The 15,290-nt window shown below is 39.6% G+C and overlaps 1 long non-coding RNA gene across 2 annotated transcripts; it reads right to left on the bottom strand.

Moving 5' to 3' along the window:
- Positions 1-1,606: 1,606 nt before the first annotated feature.
- Positions 1,607-15,196, bottom strand: LOC143652118 (uncharacterized). 2 transcript variants are annotated; one of them, XR_013160430.1, is made up of 4 exons: positions 14,904-15,196; positions 14,421-14,610; positions 13,060-13,137; positions 1,607-4,783 (listed from the first exon to the last, which is right to left on the bottom strand). It is a non-coding gene; the product is annotated as an uncharacterized LOC143652118 (long non-coding RNA). The 2 variants fall into 2 exon arrangements; XR_013160429.1 differs by lacking the exon at positions 13,060-13,137.
- Between the last annotated feature and the right edge of the window lie 94 nt (positions 15,197-15,290).

The raw sequence follows: 15,290 nt of genomic DNA, 5'->3' as shown, positions 1-15,290 counted from the left end.
GATCCTGAACAAAATACTTGCAAATCAAATCCAGCAACACACTGAAAGAATTATATACCATGAGCAAGTGAGGTTTATTCCAGGTATGCAAGGCTGGTTCAACACAAGAAAATCAGTTATTATAATACACCATATCGATAAGTCAAAACAGAAAAACTGCATGATCATCTTGATTGATGCAGAAAAGGCATTTGACAAAATTCAACACACTTTCTTCATGAAAACACATCAAAGGATAGGAGTACAATGGAATTTCCTCAACATGATAAAGGAAGTATATGAAAAACCCACAGCTAACATCATCCTCAATTAGGAAAGACTGAAAGCTTTCCTGCTAAGTACAGGAACAATACAAGGATGCCCACTGTCTCCATTTTTATTCAACATTGTGCTGGAAGTTTTAGCCAGAGCAATTAAACAAGAAAAAGAAATAAAAGACATCCAAATTGGAAAGAAGTAAAATTCTCAATCTTTGAAGATGATATGATACTATTTGTCAAAAACCCTCAAGAATCTACAACAAAGCTACTAGAGCTAATAAGTGAGCACAACAAAGTGGCAAGGTACAAGATTAATACCCCCAAATCGTAGTGTTTGCATACACTAGTAATGAGCAATCTGAGGAGGAAATAAAGAAAACAGCTCCATTTACAATAGCAACTAAAAGAATAAAATATTCAGGAATAAATTTAACTTAGGATACAAAAGACCTATACACAGAAAACCATAAGAAATGGCTAAAAGAAATCATGTAAGACCTAAATAAATGGGAAGGGCATATCATGTTCATGGATTGGAAGACTAAATATAATTAAGATGTCAATTGTACTCAATTGATTTGTATATTCAATGCAATACCAATGAAAATCCCAAAAACTTACTTTACAGAAACAGAGAAAACAATAACCAAATCTATTTGGAGAAGTTTGTTGCCCTGAATAGCTAAAAATATCTTTAGAAAGAAAAATGAAGTAAGAGGTCTCACACTATCTGACTTTAAATCATATGAGAAAGCTACTGTGGTCAAAACAGCATGGTACTGGCATAAAGATAGATAAACTGACCAATGGAATCAAATTGAGTGTTCAGAAATAGACCCTTTCATATGTAGACAACTGATCTTTGATAAGCCAGTCAAGCCAACTTAACTGGGACAGAGCAGTACCTTCAATAAATGGTATTTGGAGAACTGGATATCCGCATGCAAAAGAATGAAAGAGGAGCCATATCTCACACTCTACACAAAAATAACTCAAAATGGATCAAAGACCTAAACATTAGGGCTAAGCCATAAAACTTTTAAAAGAAAATGCAGAAAAATGTCTTACAAATCTTGTGATATGAGGTGATTTCCTATACCTTACACTGGAAGTACAAGAAATGAAAAATGAAATAAATGGGGTCTCCTCAAAATTAAACTGCATACACTTTTACATAAAAGAAATTTGTCAGGAAAGTAAAAAGGCAGCCTATGCAATGGGAGACAATATTTGGAAACCACATTATCAGATAAGGATTTAATATCCAGAACATATGAAAAGATTCTACAACTTAACAACAAAAAGACAAACAACCCAATTAAAAAATGGGCAAAATACATGAACAGACATTTTTAAGAAGAGGAAATACAAATGGCTAAAAGGCACATAAAAAGACGTTCAACTTTATTGGCTATTAGGAAAGTGCAAATCAAAACCACAATGAGATATCTCACACCCACTAGAATGTTCATTATCAAGAAAACAGAAAATGACAAGTGCAGGAGACGTTGTGGAGAAAGCAGCACACTTATCCGTTGTTGGTAGGAATGTAAAATAGTGCAACGACTTTAGAAAGCACTTTGGCAGTTCTTCAGGAAGCTAAGTATAGAACTGACATATGATCCAGCAATCTCATTATTGGATGGGATTATATATAATATAATATTATATATTATATTATATTCAGAGAAACTAAAGGTAAGGACACAAATGGACATTTGCACACTGATATTTATAGCAGCATTATTTACAATTACCAAGAGATGGAAACAGCCCAAATGTGTACCAACAAGCAAGTGGCTAAACAAGCTGTGGTATATATACATACAATGGAGTGTTACACAGGTGTAAGACAGAATAAAATCATGAAGCATGTAATAAGTGGGTGAACCTTAAGGACATTGTGCTGAGTGAAATTACCAGAAAACAAAAAGACAAATACTATATGATCTCACTAACATGAACTAACATTAGTGAGTGAACTTTCAGAGTTAAAGTTAAGAACACTGGTTATTAGGATACAGAAATAGGGATTGTGCAGTTGGTGCTGAAAGAATAGAGAATATGGAACAGTACTAACTGTAAAAATTCAGAAATGGATAGCACCATACTATCTGATTGTAGTGCAATAATATAAGTACACGAAGTTCAAAGTGAGTAGCTGAGGGAGAATGGCTGGGGCACGTATGTCACCAGAAGGAAAGACAGAGGATAAAGACGGATAGTATAACTTAGGAATGCCTAGAGTGGACAACGATGGAGATTAAATGTATAAATATAAAAATGTTTTTTTCACGGGGGAGAACAAATGAATGTTAACATTGCAAGGTCTTGAAAATGTGATGGTATACAAGAAAAAATACAACCAATGTAAGCTAGGGTCTATAGTCAACAATAACAATGTAATATGCTTCTACTGAGTGTAACAAAGGCATTATGCCAAAAGTAGTGTCAACAGTGAGGAATGTGGGGAGGGATATGGATTCTTTACAGAAGAAAAGGAAACGTCTTCATGTAGATTATGGTGGGAAAGGCATGGCTATTTACTTGTTGGATTGTATTATGTGCAAATAACTACTTTAAAAATGAACAGAGATAAAAATGTTAAAGAGACATATCTATTCATTGTTGGTAGGCAAGCTGAGAGACACAGCCCCTCCAGAGGGCAGGGTGGTGGTTCCATAGGAAGCTAGGGGTGGGGTTGCAATATGATCCTGCAACCCCGTTGCTAGATAAATAACTGGAGGATCTGAGAGTGGTACACGAGTAGACATTTGCATACTGGTGTTTATGGAGGCAGTGTTCACAATTCACAATGGATGGAGGTTGCCAAAGAGTACAACTGAGGAATGGAAGGGAAACTAAAATATACATACAATGGACTACTAAGCAGCTGCAAGAGGGAATGAAGTAGTGAGGCATGCAACTAGGTGAACAAACCTTAAGGACAGTATGTTGAATTAAATGTTAGAAACAAAAAGACAAATATTATCATGCCTCAATCATATGGACCAACTATAATATACAAACTTGAGGAAGTGAACTTGAGAGCATGGGTTATCAGGTTGGTGTGTATAGTAAAGTTTCCTAGCTTGTAAGCTCTTTCAGCAGTCACATATGTTCGAGTTGAACTATTTTTAAATTCTGAGATACTGAGCTATTTGTGTATAACCTCATCATTCTCTGAAACTTCGAGTATTTAATAACACCTGAGAGTCAGAGTTAGAGCACTGAATCTATGAAAGTCAGCATTACCCTATATAGCAACTGTTACAAATGTTGAAAAAGTGATTAGACTTCGACTAGAGACATGAATGAAGCTGATCTGGATAAGACTAAGGTAAATCAGCATACTGGGTAAAAGATGATACAGTCCATATTTTAACCCTTCAACTTCTCTATGAGATATGTTTATTTGTTGCAAAATTTTTATTTTGGGTAGCCCATTATCTAATTTATCCTGTACTATCAGTTTATTTCAATACCATAATTACACAGAATTTTGAATAGGAAGTGAAATCTTGTTGATTTGTACAGATTAGTGTGATCTGTACATCCCAGGGTAATTTGGACAGAGAATAAAAAAGTATTTGCAAAGTCCCTTTGGGGGACTGGGAAGAAAGAAAGAAATATTAAACTCCTCCATTGCAAATTCTTGATATGCTTGAAAGCAATGGGAACAACCATTTGGTTGACATTTGGTATAATTTGTTCTGTATCTTTAGAATTGCCCATGTTTAAGTGATCAAAACAAGGTCAGGGAACCAAGAAGGACTGCAGACCAATTTCAAAGAAAAGATGACAAAAAGCCCTTTTTCCCCCCTTTTGGTTCCCATAAAGTATACTTTTCTGGCATGCCCAGACAATGAAGTTGTTCAGCAAACCTTTCCCTGATGACCTCAGGGGGAGTGTATTTTTTCAACCTCCACCAGGCAGTTTTGACATAATGTTGCTGATACTAGAAGGAAAGCGTTCAGTCTTTCACCATTGAGTAGGATGTTAATGGTAATTTTTTTCTTTTCACTTTCTTATGACTTTTCATGTACACAAACTCTTAATTTTGATGAAATCAAATTTCTCTTTGTTGTTGGTCATGCTTTTGGTGTAAAGTCTAAAACTCCATTGCTGATCCCGAGCGCCATGCGCGGAGCTAACTGTGGGCTGGCCGCCGTTCCCTCAGCGTGGAAGCCGACCCAGGTACCAGGGCAGAGGCCCAAGGCGCAGCGGCAAGCAGTGGGCGGGCGGTGGGAGCGCGCGAGAGCGGTAGGAGCGCGCGAAGGCACTGGTCTCTCTATATGGCAGCGGCTCTGTCTTTCCAGAGTACAGCCGGTTCTTCTGGAGTCATCTGTAAGGGCCTGACCCTCACTCTGCTCATCTTCTTCCATCTGCCCTGGCCGCTGCGTATCACCTTCTCCTACCTCTATATCGTGGCTTTCATAACGTGCAACATCTGCTTGCGGTTTCATATTGCAATCCGTTGAATGCCTTCCTCTGGTTGTGATGGAGGTGTGTCCTCCGGCTCCCTGCATCAAAAGATTCAAAATATGAGGATGGAAGAGGGGCTCTCGGCAGGTTGGCCATAGCGAAGGTGGGGGGAGGAGATGACTCGGACACACTCTTACATGAGTCTAATCACACAACACGGAAGGAGAGATCTTCAGATAGGCCTTTCTGGATGAATAAAACTATGGTGAATGGACATGGAAATTCACGAAGTGAGTTAAGAGAAATGAAAAATGTTTTGAGTGAGCTGGAACTCTTGCTGCTTAATGGCAACAAAATGTTGCCATATTTGAGAGAATCACTAAGAAACTCAGCATCACCAAGTGCTCGGAGCACGGCTGTGAGTCTGTCCCCTCTCCGGCAGAAGAGCACTTTGCTGAGGTGTTACCTCCCACTGGCCAGGTGCTGGCGGGGGGCACTGACCTCGGAAAACGATGCCCCCGGCTGTCATAGCTACTCTGCCATCAAAAACTGAATCTGTTGCAGTTATAAAGGGGAGTTTTTGTGGATGAGCTGCCAAGTGTTTTCCTCGAGGAGAAGTGCTCTGAGTTGGAGCTATCTGGCCTGAATTCCACGGTTTCTACAAGACTGTTCGCACATCCTGGAGAACTCATGAATGATGAGACAAAATATGTTTTCTTTGACTCTTTAAAGCCCAGGTTTTTAGAGCAGGTAATAGAATACAAGAAAATGGTTTCAAGTATACAAAGTGCATCCAATGATCTGCAGATGACACTGGGATTGCTGGCTCCATGAGCTTGCGGATTAGCAAATCTGTTATGCCATAGTTAGGGCTCAGGCAGAACAATAAAAACAGTGAGATTAATTTTACAAGTTGTCTTAGAATGATTTCTTTCACGCTAAATCTAGATGTAGACAGTGTAGCCATGAAATTCTTGCTTCGGTTGGTAGGATTCAATAGACTGAAAGTAATTCAGTTTAACCCGTGACAATCTATGGTGATATGGAAGGGTATTTTTGAGAGGCCACTCAAGGGTTTCTATTGCAGAAAGTTCCCAGGGTTTCTAGGGATTGAAGTATCTTTTACACTAAGATACTTAGTGTAGATACTTACTACACTAAGATACTTAGTGTAAAAGAGAAAAACTGCCAACCAAGAATTCTATATCCAGCAAAACTGTCCTTCAAAAGTGAGGGAGAAATTAAAACATTTTCAAACAAAAAAATCACTGAGAGAATTTGTGACCAAGAGACCAGCTCTGCAAGAAATACTAAAGGGAGCACTAGAAACAGATATGAAAAGACCAGAAGAGAAGTATGGAGAAGAGTGCAGAAAGGAAGACCATGAGTAAAGGTAAAAAGAAGGAAAATTAGGTATGACACACAAAATCCAAAAGACAAAAAGGTAGAAGAAAGTACTACCCGCGTAGTAATAACACTAAATGTTAATGGATTAAACTCCCCAATCAAAAGACAAAGACTGGCAGAATGGATTAAAAAACAGCACCCATCTATATGCTGCCTCTACTCAAAGGACATGAGGGTAAGGTCACAAACGGACATTTGCACACCAATGTTTATAGCAGCATTATTTACAATTACCAAGAGAAGGAAACAGCCAAAATGTCCATCAACAGAAGGGGGGCTAAATAAACTCTGGCATATACATACAATGGAATATTATGCAGCTGTAAGACAGAATAAAGTTATGAAGTATGTAACAACATGAATGGACATTAAGGACATTACACTGAGTGAGATTAGCCAAAAACAAAAGGGCAAATACTGTATGGTCTCACCGATATGAACTGATATTAGTGAATAAACTTGGAATATTTCGTTGGTAACAGAGACCATCAGGAAATAGAAATAGGGTAAGATGTTGGGTAATTGGAGCTGAAGGGATACAGATTGTGCAACAGGACTGAATATAAAAACTCAGAAATGGACAGCACAATACTACCTAACTGTAATACAATTATGTTAAGACACTGAATGAAGCTGAATGTGAGAATGATAGAGGGAGGAGGGCTGGGGGCATAAATGAAATCACAAAGAAAGATAGACGATAAAGATTGAGATGGTATAATCTAGGAATGCCTAGAGCGTATAATGATAGTGACTAAATGTACAAATTTAAAAATTTTTTTGCATGAGGAGGAACAAAGGAATGTCATTACTGCAGGGTGCTGAAAACAGATGGTAATTAATATTTTAAAATTTCAACTTATGTGTGAGACTAAAGCAAAAAATGCTTATTTGGTATAAAATTTATATTTTGACGAGTGCATTTCCTAATATAACTTATGTAGATAGTTGGTTGAACAACATAAGTACATGGAACCTTGGGTAGGACATGAGATTTTGTTGGTTTGTCCAGAGTGATGCCCCAATGAATCCCAGAGTGATTTGATCAGTGAGTGGAAAAGTATTTGCTAAGTCCCCTTTGGGGAATGGAAAACGGGGGAAAATTCAACCTCCCCAAGTTGAATTCTTGATATTCTCACAAGCAGTGCGGACAACCAAAGGTATAGGCTGAGCCCCCAGTCTTGGGGTTTGTGCATATGAAACTTAACCCCACAAAGGATAGGTCAAGCCTACTTAAAATCAGGCCTAAGAGTCACCCCCAAGAGAACATCTTTTGTTGCTCAGATGTGGCTTCTCTCTCCAGCCAACACAACAAGCAAACGCACCACCCTCCCCATCTACATGGGATGCGACTCCCAGGAGTGTGGACCTTCCTGGCAACGTGGGACAGAAATCCTAGAATGAGCTGAGACTCAGCATCAAGGGATTGACAAAACCTTCTCGACCAAAAGGGGGAAGAATGAAATGAGACAAAATGTCAATGGCTGACAGATTCCAAACAGAGTCGAGAGGTTATCCTGGAGGTTATTCTTACGCATTAAGTATATATCACCTTGTTATCCAAGATGTAATGGAGAGGCTGGAGGGAACTGCCTGAAAATGTAGAGCTGTGTTCCACTAGCCATGTTTCTTGAAGATGATTATATAATGATAGAGCTTTCACAATATGACCATGTGATTGTGAAAACCTTGTGTCTGATGCTCCTTTTATCTACCTTATCAAGAGACGAGTAAAACATACGGAATAAAAATAAATAATAGGGGGAACAAATGTTAAATTTAGTTTGAAATACTAGCGGTAAATGAAAGCGAGGGTAAAGGGTATGGTATGTATAATTTTTTCTTTCTGTTTTTGTTTCATGTTTCTGTTGTGTATTTCTTTTTCTGAATTGATGCAAATGTTCTAAGAAATGATCATGATGACGAATATGCAACTATGTGATGATATTGTGAATTATTGATTATAAATGTAGAACGGAATGATCGTATGTTGAGAATGTTTGTGTTTCTTTCTTGCAACTTTTTTAAAAAAATTTAAAAATTAAAAAAAAAACAAAGAAACACGAGGTACCACTTCATACCCAAAATTACACACGGAAAATTACAAATGTTTGAGAATGTGGAAAAATATGTTCATCCACTATTGGAGGGAATGTGAAATGGTACAACCATCTGGAAGACAGTTTGGCAATTCCTCAAAAAGTTAAGTATAGAACTAGCACATGACCCAGCAATCCTACTTCTAGATATATACCTAAAAGAATAGAGAACAGAGACTTGTGCAGCTATATGCACAGTAACATTTATAGCAGGATTATTCACAATTACTAAAAGATGGAAGCAACCCAAGTGCCCACCAACTGATGAATGTATAAACAAAATGTGGCATGTTCACACAATGAAAAATTTACCTCTAAAAGCGAAGTTCTGATACATGCAACAACACAGATGAACTGTGAAGAAATTATGTTGAGTGATATAAGTCTGACACAAAAGGATAAATATTGTATGAACTCACTGATATGAAATAATTAGATGAAGCAAATTTATAGTCAGAAACTAGAATATAGGCTACCAGGGGCTGTAGTAGGGATACAGAATGGGGTGTTAATGCTTAAACTGTACAGTTTCTATTTAGGGTAATGGAAAAGTTTTGATGACGGATGGTCGTTAAGGCAGCACAACACTGTATATATGATTAACAGCACTGAAATACACATTTGAATGTGACTAAAAGGATCAATTTAGGTTGTATGTATGTTATTAGAATAAAAACTTAAAAAAAGATCAATGAATTCTAATGTAAATCATGGACTATAGATAATAGTTCAATTATAATAATAATATTCTTTTATAATAATATTCTTTTATCAATTGTAACAAAAGTGCCACACCAATACACGGTATTAAAATGAGGGGTGGCATATGAGAACCCTGTATTTTCTACATGATTTTATAATTTTTCTGTAAACTTACAATTTCTCTAATTAAAAAAAAGATATACCTTCAAAAAAAAAAAAAGATAACAGGATGTAGAAAATATTTGGAAAACTTGTATCTGATAGTTTAATATTCAGAATATATAAAGAACTCTTGCAAGTCAGTAGAAAGACAAACAACCCAATTAAAAATCGGGCAAAGAATCTGAACAGACATTTCTCCAAACAAGATATACAAATGGGTAATACGTTCATGAAAACATGCTCAACATCATTAGCCATTAGGGAAATGCATATCAAGGCCATGATGACATAGCACCACATACCCAGTAGGAATGGCTGCTTTTTATAAAAAGGGAAATAACATGCTGGTGAAGAAGCACAGATATGGGAATCTTCATACATATTTGGTGCAAATGTAAAATGGTACAGCCACCGTGCAAAACAGTTTAGTGATTCTTCAACAAATTTAACATAGAACAATCCATGACTTGCTAATCCCACCTCTAGGTATATACCCAAAGAACTGAAAGCAGGCAGTTAGACAGATATTTGTACACCAATATTCATAGCAGCATTATTCACAATAGCTAGAGGGTGGATCCAATCCAAAAATCCACCTGCTAATGAATGGATAAAGAAATGTGGTATATACATGCAATGGAACATTACTCAGCTGTGGGAATGAAGTTCCGATGCATATGCACAAACCTTAAAGACATCATGCTGAGTGAAATATGGAAGATACAAAGGGACTGATATGGTGTGATTCCACTTATATTAAATAGCCAGGTTATGCAAATTCATAGAGACAGATAGTAGACTAAGTATTAGGTAACCAGGGGTAGATGGGGCAGGGAGATTGAGAATGGGGGTTAATGCATAATGGGTACAGGGATTCTGATTGGGGTGATGGGATAGTAGTGGTAATGGATGGTGGTGAGGGTACAGTGCCTTTGTGATTGATCCTACTCAATTGCATGCTTGGGTATCATTGAAACAGTAAAGTTCATGTTGTATATAAGTCTCTGAAACAATAATAAAAAAGACTAAAGAGACAATGACAACTAAATGCAATACATGATCCAAGATTAGATCTAATAACGGAGGAGAAAATGTCTAAAAGGATATTATTGGGACATCTGGAAAAACTGGACTATAGACTAAATTTCTTGGAGTATTGTATCTACTTTTTTGCACAGGCAGGCACCGGGAATCAAACCTAGGTCTCCGGCACAGCAGGTGAAAACTGCCTGCTGAGTCATCGTGGCCTGCCCTGAGTACTATATTTAAAGCGGTTAAATAAGTGAACATCCCTGTTCTTCAGAAAAGTACATGAAAGTATCAAGTGTTCAAGAAGCATCACATACACAACCTACTTTTAAATGTTTAAAAGCTAGAAGGATAAAGGGAGAGGTGGGTGGAGAAAAAAAAAGTGATGCAGCAAATGTGACAGAATTTCAAAAGCTGGTGGATCTGGGTTTCTGGATGGGAGTATGTTGGAGTTTGCTGTATGCGTTTTGTCTTATTTTTGCAATCGTCTTGTAAGTTTGAAATGATTTCAAAATAAAAATTTTATTTTTTAAAAAAGCTACTTTTCAGTGAGGCTTTAGGACCAGCCAGGTACTTTACACAAGTCACTGTCCATCTGTGTAAACCCAGATCCCAACACTCCTGTGAAGTTGGTAGCAGGAGCCACATTATGCAGATGCGGCAGCACAGGGTAGCAAAGACTTGTTTAAGGTCACACAACAAGTGGGCAGCTGCAGCACAATGAAAACTTGACTGGTCTTGGTCAGCAGAGGTTACAGTGAAGGTAAACTCTGCATCTCTGGAATTCTCTGTGATGGGACTGTCTTGTTATTCATGGAGGCCCCAGGACGACACCCTATAGTTCATATGCTAATGAGATGGCAGGATGGGGCCAGCTACACCTACCATTTTAGCATCGAGGCTGGCCATACCAGAAAGACAGAGCATGTGGTTAGGGATTTGAGCCTCTATAAAAATCAGCCCGATCTCCTGACCCTTGAGAAGGGAGGAGGCTGCAGATTGAGTTCAACCATATAGCGTGGATTCCGGCAGTCAGGCCAAAGTGGTAACACTCATATAAACCCGAAACACTGAAAACTCCAGTGCGCTTCCACAATTGATCAGGTCATCTCTCTGCCTTCTGACTCCAGACGGAGAGGACACAGAAGCTTGGGTTCGAGCCCTCTCAGACTTCATCCTTGGTATCTCTTCCTGTGGCTTATTTGTATACTCTTAGGATAATGAAGCCACAATCATAAGTCTAGGTGCTTTCATCCTAGTGATTTGTCTAACACAAGGGAGTGTTCTAACACGAGAGTGGTAGGAGCCCCTTGAATTTGTGGCCAGTTGGTCAGAAGTGCAGGCAGCCTGAGCTCCCAGACTTGTGGCTGGTGCCTGAAGGTCAATCTTCAGGGGAAGACCTGTGGGGTCTGACCTGCCTCCAGGTAGAGTCAGAATTGAACTGAACTGAGTTACTACAGTGCCTGCGGTTGCTGACTGAATTTTTGTGCTGAGTTGGTGTCAGTAGCTGTTGTGGTAGCTGTAAAAGTTTCTGCAACCCTTAACAGTGACAGAGCCAGGACTCAAACCCAAATTTTTGTTGGCACCTAGCATTTCCTAATATACCAGCTAAGGTTTTCTCATTACATAAAACTGTGCTGCATCATTTAATAAGCCAGCTTCATAATAAATGATTTAACTTTTATTTTCATTGGTGTTTCTTTTTAAAAGATAGATATGTAGCTTTTAAAAAGCCTAAAGGATTTAACTTTACCTGTGTGTTCATTTCTTACTTCCTCTTTAGATTCATGTCTCAGTCAAAGTGCTTATTAGAATGTTTAGGACTTAGCATATGCTCAATAATGTTTATTAAATGCATCTATTACTATTATATTGATATTAACACATTCTCCTAGGAAACAGGAATAATGTAGGACCTATTTCAGAGGGTTGCTGTGAGGACTAAATGAGTAATGGAGAGTTCTAAAATTCTGCCTAGCAGAAAATATTTAATAAGTATTCAATTATCAATTATCATGGCTATCCTTTAGGTTGAATGACACCAAATTGCTATTTTTGTAGGTCAAAATTTAACAAATACTAGCAATTTCAGATGGCTCATCCTATACCTTTAGGAGAAAGTTACAGGAAAAAGAAATTGGCTGAAAGTATGTTCACTTGTGCTTCCTGGTTTTCAATACCACAATTATACTTCAGCCTTGCCAAATTTTACAGTAAATATTACTGTAAAATATTACAGTAATATTTTACAGTATTAATTAGTATTAATACAGAATTACAATTGTAATTCTTTGAAATACAATTTGTTGAAACTTCCCCTGAAGCCACAGCTGGACATTAGCACGAGTAGCCTGAAAGCAGATACAGTCTTATCATTACTTCCCAAAAGACCCTAAAAGCCTTAATTCTGTTCCTGCATTTGACAATAATATTGACTTATTTTGATATTTTAAAAATATTCCAAAATATGAGATAGGTCACTGAACATAAAACTATCGCAGAATAACATCTTTTTTTTATTTAATTATTTATGTTTATACTGAATCATGCAGAAAATGCATTCCTAAAATGAGGTGTTAAAATCAAAGCTTGAGGACCACGGTGGCTCAGCAGGCAGAGTTCTCACCTGCCATGCCGGAGACTTGGGTTTGCTTTCCGGTGCCTGCTCATGCAAAAAAAAAAAATCAAAGCTTTAAAAGCCAAAGTGTATTTTAAATTAATTAAACTGATAACTGACCATGTAAAGGACATTTGTGGCAAACTCTGCAGGCACAAATTTCAATCCAACTTATGTTTTTTGTTAGATCAAGTTTTCTTATGTGGATTCGATTTTCAAAAAATATTTTTCAATTATAAATGTAATATATGTCATAACAAAAATCAAGCCAAAAGACCACATTAACAAACAGCAGTCCCTCCTCACCCCCCAAAAGTTATACAAAAATGTAAGCTCCTATCAGGTAACATGCACTTACTTTACACTGCAAAGTCAGCGTTTTCTGAGTAGAGAAGGAAGCTCCTTTATCAGAATAAAGAATAAGGTCCCGTTTTCTCTCCAGAAAGCAATGTATAAACAAAGCAGATAAATTATTTTATATTCAAAAACTAACAAGGAAATTAAAAAAAGAACAAAAGTTTGAGGCTTAGACAAGGGGCACTTGGGGGAAACGGGTAAGGGAAGTGGAAGTATTGTACTTTAGTGATTTGTGGATGGCCAGTGCGCTCCCTGAAGCTCGTGCCCCAGCCTGATGGAGATTTAGGGGAAATGATTCTTATTACAGCATTACTACGACAGGGTAGACGATGAGGAAGATTCTGTGACTATACATCTTTAAAAGCTTTATGGCTTACAAAATACTATTACATGCATTATCTTGAACTTCAAAATTACCTCGTGAAGTCCCATAGTAAAAATGGTCTTAGCCTGATCGTGTGCAATAAGAAACTTCTATAAGGTAACTTTTCCAGGTCACCTGGTCCTTTTGTAGTCTTCCAACTCTGTAACCTGGATACGATCCAGGTTTGCCTGACTGCTTGTCTCACAGGAAACAGGAGGGCTGATGGGTGGCGTGGTGCGAACAAATAGAAGATGGGTGACTTCAAAACATTCATTACTGACTTACCTGAAGCCCAGAAACTGTCAATATCTTAAGGAAAAATGACTCCACAGCTGTCAGAAAGCATTTATCCAGTGTACTTCTTGTTGTGAAAAAGTATGCTCATCAAATACCTGACTTCAGGTATTTGATGAGCATACTTCCTCCTTCTCCTAAAAGCGGGGGTTTGCTGGAAAAATACTCTGGCCGCATCAGCAAGCCTTACTTTCCAGGACAGGGACCTTTTAAGCTGAGTTGGATGTTTATTCACAACCAATTTACGTTTAGTCAAATTAACTCTTATTAAATGGATTATCACCTTATTAAAGTGAATAAGGTACACAAGTAATCCCCAACCACGTGGTTCGAAATTTTAGTTCTTCCGTGGTCTCCCACTTTCTTTCCGGTTACCCTGACTTCCACACCTCTCTTTAGAGGGCGTCATCCGCCCACTTGTTTCCTGGGGCCAGGTTCTCACACCCTTACCAGCCTGGCAAAGTCGGACAGAATTGAGCTGGAATACCACGCCTCACCAGTAGATGCCGCAGCCCCAACACTACAAAGAACCGACTTTCATAATCAACCTCAACCATTTATGGAGTGTCTACCGTATACTTGCCGCTTCAAGGCAACTCTGCATAAATGTGCTCATCTGTGAGATACGTTCCCGCCAGGATTAAATTAGTTAAAACGAATAAAGAACTTTGAACAATGACTGGATCGTAGTGTTAAATTATTACCCTGGAATTCGGGTCTCTCGAGCCGCGGCTCCCCGACTTTATGCTTCACTTAAGTTTCCCAGTTAGGGAGGTCCGGCCCCCAGGATCTTCTTCCATCAGTTGGGGACTTCCCCTTTTTTTCATGTCGCCTGCCACCCAGCTGGACTCGGCTGGTAGATTCGCAGACTCCTCTCCAGTAAAGTAGCAGGTGCTGGGGGAAGAATAGAAGATGTCACAGCTGGTGTGTACCCAGGACGGTGCGGGAACTTCCAGAAGGTAGGCAGACCCGGAGGTGGCACGGGAAGAAGGCAAGAGGCGCGCTCCTATAGTCTAAACCCTAGTTTCCTCCTTTGCCTTCTGGGCCTGCGCCCCACCTCTCACCTACCTCGGAAACCGACCCCGGCACTCCCCCGGCTGCGGCGCGTTTCCCGCGCGGAGCACTACCCCGACGCGCGCTGGCCTGCCCCTCCCGCCACTAGCCCGGGCCCGGCCTCTTGGCTGCACCTGGAAGTTGGCGGCTCCGCGCGCCCTATGGGCTCCACCAGTCCGGACCCCGCAAAGCGGCGGAGCAGGCCTCCCCCTACGCCCCAAATGTGCGGCGGGCTGTAGACGACCCCGGAAAGTGAGAAGCCCTAGCTCCCCTCGGGCGCCAGTTTCGGGGCGCCCTACCCCGCACGTGGCGCAGAGACTCCAGCCGCAGGCGCACGCGCGCAGGGTGACGCCACGTGCTGGGGCTCCAAGTGCGTAAAGACTCCGCTCAGCGTCGGCCGGCGCGGCAGCAGCCCCACGTGTGGGGAAGCCCGGATCCGCTGCAGGGGCGGCTCCACGCTCACACGTGCGAGAACGTCGCCCCCTCCCGGCGCCCCGCGCAGTCACGCCCCGCCCCCGGGC

This window comes from Tamandua tetradactyla, chromosome 12 (assembly GCF_023851605.1).
Source record: "Tamandua tetradactyla isolate mTamTet1 chromosome 12, mTamTet1.pri, whole genome shotgun sequence".
Taxonomy (NCBI): domain Eukaryota; kingdom Metazoa; phylum Chordata; class Mammalia; order Pilosa; family Myrmecophagidae; genus Tamandua; species Tamandua tetradactyla.
This window is presented reverse-complemented; position numbering and strand designations above follow the sequence as displayed.